Below are 10,385 nucleotides of genomic sequence, written 5' to 3'. Positions count from 1 at the left end.
TTCTCTTTCTGGAAATCGTAGAAAGTATCTTAGGGGGGTTGAAGGCATGTATTTGGCCTTGGAAAATTGTGCTTCTCAAATTTGGAGTGGGTTTTTGAAAATGGATACTTGTCTATGCTAATGATTTATCCCTTTCCCCCATATTTAAGTAGTATAAAGGTATTTGTTCCATTTTTAATAATAGGTCACTAGAGTTAGGTTTGTCTGGTTTAGCTATATGAATGTAGAAGACTCAAAACTATATTTACTTTCAAGAGATTTAAGTGACTGGCTGTACTGGTGAGAAAAGCCATCTCAGGCTGCAGAGGTGGCTCAGGGGTCAGGGTAATAGTGCTTGCTGCTCGTCCAAAGGACCTAGCATCAAATAGTTCACAACTGATGTAGTTCCAGTTCTGGGGACTCAACATCCTTTTAGGGACTCTGAGTGCATTCACATACATGTAGCATACACGTATACACACATACTGGGTGGAAACTATAGCAGATAGAAGGTGGCAAAGAAAAGGTTGATAAAATTGAAGATAGGATAATAAAAGATTGCCCAGTTAATGAGTGGGGGGGGGGGTGAGATACACAAAACAAGCATAGCTATTGGCCATTTGGACAAACTTAAGTTGTCAAACATATATTACAATTCCATAAGGAGAGGGAGGAGAGACAATAGACTTAAAAACATTAAAGTACGTTCCTTAATCTGTTTGAATTAACTTAAATTCCAAGAAGTTCACTGAATCTCAAACAAGATTGATACAAAGAAAACAGACTTTAGACACATCTTAGTGTTGAATTTGGAGTCATGGGAGCACCTCTGGATATGTATAAGGTTGTTCTTAGAAAAAGGTTTAACTGGAGAAAGAAGGCCTACCTGGAATGTGGGCAGCACATTTATTCTGGGTTCAGAGTTCAAGAATATAGTTCTTGAACTATACATGCACACGCATGCATGTGAAGGCCAGCCAGCTACCTTACTCCTTGACATGATGAACTTTATTCTTGACCTGTGAACCCAAAATAAACCCTCTCATAAGTTGCTTTTTTGGTTGGGTATTTTATCACAGCAACAAGAAAAGAAACCAATACAGTACTTAATACTGTGTACATAAATTAATGCAACCCAAAGGAAAAAAGCTCACATTGCCTATAGAGGAAGTAATGAAAACAGCTTACTGCTGTGAGAGCTGCACATTAAGAAACACAAAAGGAGGGTTTGAGCCTGTAGGAGCATGATACAAGATCTACACAAAGAAATGAGCCCAGGAACTCAGGGCCAGGCTGGCCTACAGAGTGAGTCCAGGACAGCCACGCCTACACAGAGAAGACAAAAGTACATTTTTTAAAAGGCGCTGTGCATGCGCAGGAGCACGAGGATCAAAGCACAGCTTGCAGGGCTGACTCGGGCCCTCGGGCTTGACGGCAGGCTCCTTTACCTTCTAAGCCTCTCCTGACCCCTCTGAAAAGGTGTAGTGAACATGAAAAGCGGTACAACAATTTATAAAAGAGCTTGACAGATGAGACGATTAAAGTCTTAAGTTCTATTTAAAACATCTAAATTGAAAGTCACATATTTGGATAAGGTAAATATTGAATGTTTTCAATCAGAAGGGAATAATTTTCAGTGTAAAAATGGGCGGAAAAAATGAACAGATAAAAGTAGGGATATATGTAAACACATTTTTAAGTTATTCAGTAATCAAAAAAATTGAAGTTACTGGTTTTTTTCTACTAAAAAAGAACTGTTGCTATAATAAAAGATGATGACAAAAATTGAGGGAAATAAGCACCAGGAACAAAACATGTTAGTCACTTCAGTGCTTATTTTACAACTCCGTGTCCATGTCTTTCCCCTGAGACAGGGTCTCTCTGTGCAGCAGTGGCTGTCCTGGACGCGCCTTAAAGGTGTGCACCTCCATGTCACTTAAAAGATCTTAGGAGATTCACACACCAAGACATGGTTTTGTCAGCTCGCAGTGGGTTGAATGGAGAGCAGATTCCACAGTTAGTGTTAGAGTAAATGGGTAGCTATTTAGAAGTAAAAGTTTGATCTTTTGCTTACATTAAAATTTCTGAATGAGTCAAAAATTTAGGAAAAAAAACTTTAGAAGTAGCAGAAGACTATAGAATTTTATTTATTTGAAGTTTAAATTGTTCAAGTGCTTGAGAGGCAGAACCAAGTAGCTCTGAGTTTGAGGCCAGTCCGGGGCTACACAGTGAGACCCTACCTCCCACCCCCCAAAAAGACTCATTAAATTACATTTGTTTACTTACTGTGTAGTGGGTGGGTGCTTGTGCCATGGCCATAGTGGAGGGTCTCTCCTACTGTGTGAGCTCCAGGGATTGAGCTGCAGTTGTCCACCTTGGTGCCAAGTGCCTGACTCACTTAGCTATCGCCAGTCTGTGAATTTTAAAAGAAATGGGTAAGCCTTTTCTAAGTGTGTGTGTGTAGGGGGGGTCATAAAGACAAGAGGTGAATTGTAAAATTTCTTCTTGAAAATTGCTGTACAGGGCTAGAGAGATAGCTCAGCAGTTAAAAACACTAGCTGCTCTTCCAGAAGTCCTGAGTTCGGTTCCCAGCAACTACGTGGTAGCTCACAACCATCTGTAATAGGATCTGATACCTTCTTCTGGTGTGCATGAAGAGAGTGTACACATATACATACATACATATATATATATATACATATGCATATATATATGCTCATATACTTAAATCTAAAAAAAGAAAATTGCTGTACAGTTGAATATAAATTTTAAAAGATATCTGACACTACTAGGTTTCAATATTGTAAGGGAAAGCCCTCCAACAGAAATTTTCTCTTAAAGTATTATTTTAGTCTGTAAACTTTTTGTTTGGGTGTATACTTTGAGGGGGCAGGAGATGAACTCACCAGCATACTATGCTTTTTTTTTTTTCACTTTGATTTCTAGGGAATGAATTCACTAACAGCTGTCTCCCTAGCTCTGGTCTGCAGACATTTTTACCTAGCCTTCCTCATTTCTAAAGTTACCTCTAATGAATTGTAAGTCATGTAGGTTAGACAATTGGAGAGGGTTACCAGTAGGGTACTTTTAATCTGTAATTCTTGAAATCTTATAGTGTCAATACTTAACATATTTAACATATTGTATTCGATAGCACCTGCATGGTAAAAAGATTGTTTTTATAATTTAAAAATGTACAGGTAGAAAGACTGTCTGGTATAATAAGGACACATCAGCAGTAGCAAACCCAAAGCATTTATTTATTGAACAAGTACTGTTTTTCTATAAGCTACACTTTGTGTAAGGTACCAGTGAGACATAACGTCTTAATATTTCACCAAGTTACTATGTTAGGTTTCATTAGATACTTTCATCAGAGGTTGATTTCACATTATCCTTGTAACTTCTGTTTGGAGGAATTGATGTCCGTATTTATAATGGAGATCACAGACTCCTCCTAGAGTATTTTGTCACTAGAAATGGCTTAGGTCTTGACTCCCAAGTTCTCTTCTGATGCTGAGGTGTTTTTTGTTTGCCACACCTTCCAGGTCCCACTTTCAAAATTGTGGGCGGGATGTGGTGGTGCCTGTCTTTAATCCCAGCACCCAGGAGGCAAAGGCTGGCAGATCTCTGTGAGTTCAAGGTCAGCCCGGTCGACATACCGATTCCAGGACAGTTATTTCTACTTTATGTACATGAATGTTTTTCTATACCACATGTGCACCACGCCTGTATCTGTGCCTCTGAAGGGTGGAGGTCAGAAGACAGATCCCTTGAAACTGGAGTTATGAGCTGTTATATGGGTGCTGGTGCTGAAGTCGGGTCCTCTGCAAGAGCAGCAAATACTATTAACTGCTGAGCCATTGCTCCAGTTCTCAGAACCATTTTCCCTTCTCTGTCCTGCTTTGTGCTCCACGGGGTTGACTTCTGAGACTTACCTCAGTTGTCCTCTTCTTGATTTTTAGTTAAGTTTAGCCAAATTTGAGGCCATAGTAGGATACTGGATATTGGATCCAGAGGAGAAAAAGGTAGGCATTTATTCCTTTGAGTGCTGTTGGTTATCACCTTTCTTTGTGCTTCTGCCTAAGGGATGGTAGTAGCTTTGTCTTTATTGAATTTTCATATTTAACTCTATCCTCAACTTCTAAGTGCACCCTTTAGTTACCTCTTTTTGAGACTGCCTTTTCCCCTTAAGATTTAACTTCTTTATTTTTATGTGCTTGGGTGTTTTGTGCCTGGTGCCTGCAGAGGAGGGCATTAGCTCTCCTGGAAACGAGTTGCATGGATAACTAGCTGTGAACTGCCATGCGGATGATGGGAATAGAACCTGGGCTCTCTGCACAGAGCCAGAGTTTTTAACTGCTGAGCCATTTGTCCAGCACCAGCTTTTGCTTTTACTAGGACTGTGACTGATACAACTTTTCTTAAATCTGTGTAGATTGAGCCTTCTGACTGTAGGATACTTTGTTTATAAATTGAGTATTTAAGATCTAGAATGCATTTTTATTTAAATAAGTATTATAAACGTAGGTATTCCAGCTGATCTGTTCAACTTTTGTAATGTTTACAAAGTGTAAGAAGACAACTGGTTAAGTTAAATACATTCAAGTTGTGTCAAAACAAACCTAGTCAGGGGGCCTGAGAGATGGCTCAGGGGTTAAGAGTCAGTCATCGCTTTTCCAGTTCCCATCTTGGGGCTGGGGGTGGGGCGCACCTTCTTTTTAGCCTCATACATGTGGATGGCATGCAGGCGCGCGCGTGCACACACACACACATATAAATCTTAAAAGTGATCAGTACTTTTACTAGGACATGTGGCTTTTATACATGGCACAGACACCTTTGTTTGGGGCTATTTCATTTCTTCCTCCTCCTCCTCCTCTTACTGTTTTGAAATGGGGACTGTAGCTTGGCTGCCGTTGAACTCCTTGTGATCCGGCTATCTCAGCCTCAGTTCACCACCTCTGTGGGCTCATTCCGGTTCTCAGTTCCACACATTCCACAAGAGACAGATGAAAGAATCAAGGGAGGGAGTGTAAGCACTGGCTGGAGGTTAGAAAAGCAGCCTGGCCTGCTTCTCTTGGTTGAAATGCATTAAAGGGACAGGAGGCACTAGGGTTCCTTTGCTACCGGGAAAGCTAAATCTCTAGCCAGTTTTTTTTTAAGGCAGTAAAAGTATATACAGCAATTGGTAGTCTTAATTTATTGTTTGGAATTGTGCTAAATGGAAAAAGAAGAGCCACATCTCACTATTTTGTTAACAGATGACTGGAGTTCCTTGTTAACACTGTTTGAGAAGTGACACGTGATTTTAGACACTTAACTGAAAGCACATAGTTTGGGGTCTACTTTTATTTCACTGTATCTCAGGAACAAGCTCTTCTAGTATCTTTAATTACTGATGCATACTTTCATTCTTAGGGAAAGGATCTAAGTAGATAAGGATTAATATCATGGAGGTTGCACACATTAGGGTTTTCCAGAGAAACAGATGTTACCGATACACAGAAGGTTTTGTTTGTTTGTTTGAAGGAGGAATTGGCTCATGTAGTTACGAAGACAGAAACATAGACCATGAAGCTAGGTACTGAGGAAACGGGTATATAGTTCCAGTTGAACTGCAAATGACCAAGAGCCAGGGGAAGCAGTGCTGTAGTCCTGGGCTGAGGTCAGAAGGCTTGGCAACCAGGAACTCTGCTGTGCACGGGTGGGGGGGAGAGAGACAGCCTAGCTCAAGCAGAGGGCAAGCTCGCCGGCTCTCTTTCTCTGTCCTGCTGCTCACACATCACTAAGTCAGTCGTTTGTTCGCAGTCTGCTGATTTAGATCCTGCTCTAGCATATAACAGCCGAAGTTATTTCTCCCTTCGCTACTTTTCTTCATGTTACCAATATTTTGTGGCTTAACTAACTTGGAATCTTTCTGTGCTGTTTACCATTGTCCTTATTCTAGAACGGCTACGTATTTGCTGTACAGTGCATACACCTTCCGGGAGGGAAGATCGAGAGATGTGTGAATAATAAAGATACCAGGTGTCACAGAAAGAGGTGTGCTAAGGAGGGTATCGTGGTAACGCTGGCCACTTAGAGTGAAGGGAGCGCGCTTCAGCAACCCACACAACTGTTCTAACTGGGGGCGGGGTCTGTGACTCTAGAGGGAGATGGCGGCGGTTAGTGGTAGTTTCAGCAAAGGTACTAGAATAGGGTATGAGGCTGTAATTGAAGAAGCTAATTCTGTTATCCCACTCTACTTTGGGGCTGCTACATTTTAGGACGTTTGTAGTTTAGGGAAGTTACAGATAGGGAAGGCACTGATCCCCTGTACAAGGGCAGCATCCATGATGTACATGTGTAAAAATACATGTTGCCCATGCATGCACACAGAGGTTGGAGAGGACAGTCACGTTCTTTATTGCTGCCTCACTCCCTTGAGCTAGACGGTCTGCAGCTGAACCTGGAGCTTGCCGTTTTTAGCTAGGCTGGAGGCCCGCAAGTCCCAGCAGTCCTGTCTCTACTCCCTCGCCCCAGTTTTGGGATTATAGGTCAAGTAGCCACACCCAGCTTTCTATGTAGAGACCTAAAATCGGGTCCACATACTTGTGTAGCAAGTGTGCTTATTCAGTAACCTATCTCCCTAGCCCCACACCTAGGATGCTGTTGTTTTGTTTTAGTTTGGTTTTTGAAACAGGGTCTCACTATGTAGCTCTGGCTGTCCTGTAACTAACTACGTAGACCAGGCTCACTCTATTTCCTGAGTTCTAGGACTAAAAGCACGGCATACTGCCTAGCAATACCTAGGATCTTATATAGTGTAGTCTGTAATGCAGTGGACCTTATGTTAGTCTTTTAAAGCCATGACTGAAGTCATTGGAACGTATGTGTGTGTAAGTAAAGTTTTATGTATGTATGTATATATCTGTATACACATATGCATGCCTAGGAGATCTGATAATGAAACCATAAGTCTGATAATTTCTGAATAACTGTTTTTCCATCTGTAAAAGAATAATGAAACTGTTAATGGCTAAAATTTGTGAATTGCAAAGCATTCAGGAGAGAAAAACTGTGCTGCTTGTGTTCTTTTGGGGTGGAGGATGAAACATTGACTACATCTTCTGAGTTTGCTGTTACATAGGTCTCTACTTAATCTTGTTCATATGTGGCTTGCAAGATGGTTTTTTTTTTTAAGTGAATTCTGTATTAGGCTATCATTTGCTAAATTTTCTCAAAGATGCCCCTCTATGTTTCGTGAAAATTGAGATATTTTAAGACAAACAGACAGATTTTATGACTAAAGGGTTATAATTACGATTGGCATGCAGATAATATGTTTCTTTAGGTCACTGAAGTCCCCATGGGAAGTATGTGTACCTTGTTAATAGTGACAGCCTCAGTGTTCAGCACAGGGAGGGCAAGACTTCAACAGAGAGACCCTGCCGAGGTCCTTGCAACCCAGGTATTTCAGTCACAGGTTTTAGATAATTCCCTTGGATCATTTCTTCAAAGGGTAGGCATTAAATTGTGTGGGTTTTTAAAAATAAGTCTTGGGACTGGAGAGTTAGCTCAGCAATTAAGAGTACTTACTATTCTTTTAGAAGATTGGAATTCCCAGCACCCATGTGAAGAGGCACATAATAACTGCCTGTAACTTAGGCTCCAGGGAATCTGATGCTCTCTTCTGGCCACAGTGGCCTCCTGCACACACATGCATATACACAGTTATACAAACATACACCTAATTTTTTTTTAAAGCAACATATGGTAGCATGTATGTGTGAGTTTGAGGCCAGCCTGGTCTACAGAGTGAGTTCCAGGACAGGTGAGGCTATGAGTACCCCCAAAACAAAACAGAACAAACAAGTACAACCCCCACACAAAACTAACTCAATAAGTAAATAAATACAATTTTAGTAAAATAAAAATAAGTCTTACTTCCTCCATAACATAATAAGCAACAGAGAACATGATTTCAGTAGGGGTGGGGCCAGAAGGCAACCTATAGGATTTTGTTTTTCAGTGAGGATGTTTAACAGAGTGCCTTTGGTGTTAGTGGTTGTTAAGTGGAGTGTGCAGCCATTGGTGGGGGAACATTTTACATTTAAAAGAGACGGTAAAGACCAAAGATTGTATTCCACTATTTTGCAATTGTCATTTCTCAGCATTTTGCATGTCTTTCCATAGCTTGCATTTAAATGATAGTTTATTTGTTTAAGTACCAGTTGGATACTTTGTCCTAGTTTCTCCCCTTTACCAACCATATAGCAGTAGATAGGTGTATTCTTACTTCATTTATTTGTAGGGCCCCTGGGCTTAACAATGTTTCTGTTTAATCAATAATGCTAAATTGGCTTACCCTGCGTTGTGCTTTATTCTTCTAGCAAGACTTATGAGGTCCATTAATATCAACCCTTTACAAGTTTTATTGTTATCTAATATGACCTCAAATGGCATCTAATGTTTGAATTTTTATTTCTTTGGTTGTGATTATTGTTGAATTGTTTCCTCTCTTCTTAATTCTCAAAATTACCTGCTTGAGGCATTGTGTAGCTTTCAGGCTTTACCCTGTTTTCTTACTGGTACTGTTGTACAGCCGGGAAGCTTATTCCTTACCAAACAAGTCTCCTGGCTTATTGCATGTGTGGTCTTGTTTAGGACTAAAAATGCTGGTTATCCGTATCCAGCTTGGTAGATGTTGTTGAACAGTTCCCAAAGCAGTTTGCCATCTTGCTTTCTCACCACTAATATGAAAGAATGTTCATCTTCCAATCCCTATCAACGTCTGAACTGCCAGTCTCCTAGTTATAGCCACCTCGGTGTATAGTGGCCTCTCTGTGTAGCTGTAACTATGACTAATGCTGTTGCACATTTAAATAGCTCTTGTAAAGTGCTTCTTATGCTCTCTGCTCATTTTTCTCTGGGGCTGTCTACTTTTATGTACTTGTAAGTGCTCTTTACCTGTTCTGGACACTGTTCTTTTATTGGGTATTTGTGTCGTGGCACATGTCTTCTCCTATACCTTGTCTGTTGGCTTTTTTACTATTTAGCCATCTTTTATTTTATGGTTAGCATTTGTAATGTTCTAATTAAGAAGTCTTTTTGGGGGCTGGAGAGATGGCTCAGAGGTTAAGAGCACTTGGTGGTCTTCCAAAGGTCCTGAGTTCAATTCCCAGCAACCACATGGTGGCTCACAACCATCTATAATAAGATCTAGTGCCCTCTTCTAGCAGGTAGGCACACTGTATACATAATAAATAAATAAACCATTAAAAAAAAAAAGAAGAAGAAGTCTTTTTGTTAAAATACTCTCCTTTTCCTTCTAAAAACTTCACATTTAAATTTGTGAATTTGTTGTAATTGATTTTTAAAAATTATTTTATTATTACTGTTTGTGTGTTTCCATGTTCATGTGACATGGTACATGCATGAATTCAGAGGAGCTTTCAGAAGGCAGTTCCCTCATTCCACCATATGTGTTCCAAGACTAGAACTCAGGTCGTCAGGCTTGTGTGGCAAATGTGTTTATATAGTGAGCTGTAAGTCAAATTTCTGATCCCCTCTCACATAATTTTTAAAAATAATTTATTTTCAGTGTATTGGTGTTTTGCCTGCATGTAAGTCTATGTAAAGGTGTCAGATCTTGGAGTTAAAGACAGTTGTGAGCTGCCATGTGAGTGCTCTTAACCACTGAGACATCTCTCCAGCCCCCTCAAATAATTAAAAAAAAAATTTCTGGTGCTCAGTATTGTCACCTTTATTAACAATCAAATATAATATGTGAGATTTTTAAAAGGCTGTTCTGTTCCTTGGTCTGTCACTATCCTAATAACATATCACATCATAATTCAGAAATTTATAGTAAGTGATTACTTCTGGAATGTAAGAGGCCCTCTATCCAGAATGTTTTTCTTCAAATTATCATATAATCTATTCTTAGCTTTTTGTGTTTTCACATACATTTTATTCCCAATTAAAAACAAATTAAAGTCAGTGAGGAATCATTTAAGTCAGTGATAGCTGTCAAGATTTATCTAAGACTTTCGTAACGATTACTTCAGCTCAAGTGTAGAAAAATCTTTTTTTGTTTGTTTTGTTTTGTTTTGAGACAGGGTTTCTCTTTGTAGCCTTGGCTGACCTAGAGTTACTCGTAGACCAGGCTGGTCTCGAACTCACAAAGATCCGCCTGCCTCTGCCTCCCTGAGTACTGAGATTACAGGAGTGTGCCACCGTGCCTAGCTAGAAAATCTTTTATTAGGATTAAAGAATGTCTTCATTGCTATTTCAGCATTCATTGTGTATTTTCCTGTGGACTAATGACTTTAATTTTTAAGCTAGTAGTTATAGAAAATTGTTGCTAAAAATTTCACAGAGAACCTGTAAGATTATAAAAACATATACATATAAAATATAGT

This window comes from Acomys russatus, chromosome 17 (assembly GCF_903995435.1).
Source record: "Acomys russatus chromosome 17, mAcoRus1.1, whole genome shotgun sequence".
Classification (NCBI taxonomy): Eukaryota; Metazoa; Chordata; class Mammalia; order Rodentia; family Muridae; genus Acomys; species Acomys russatus.
Note: the sequence above shows the minus strand (reverse complement) of the source record.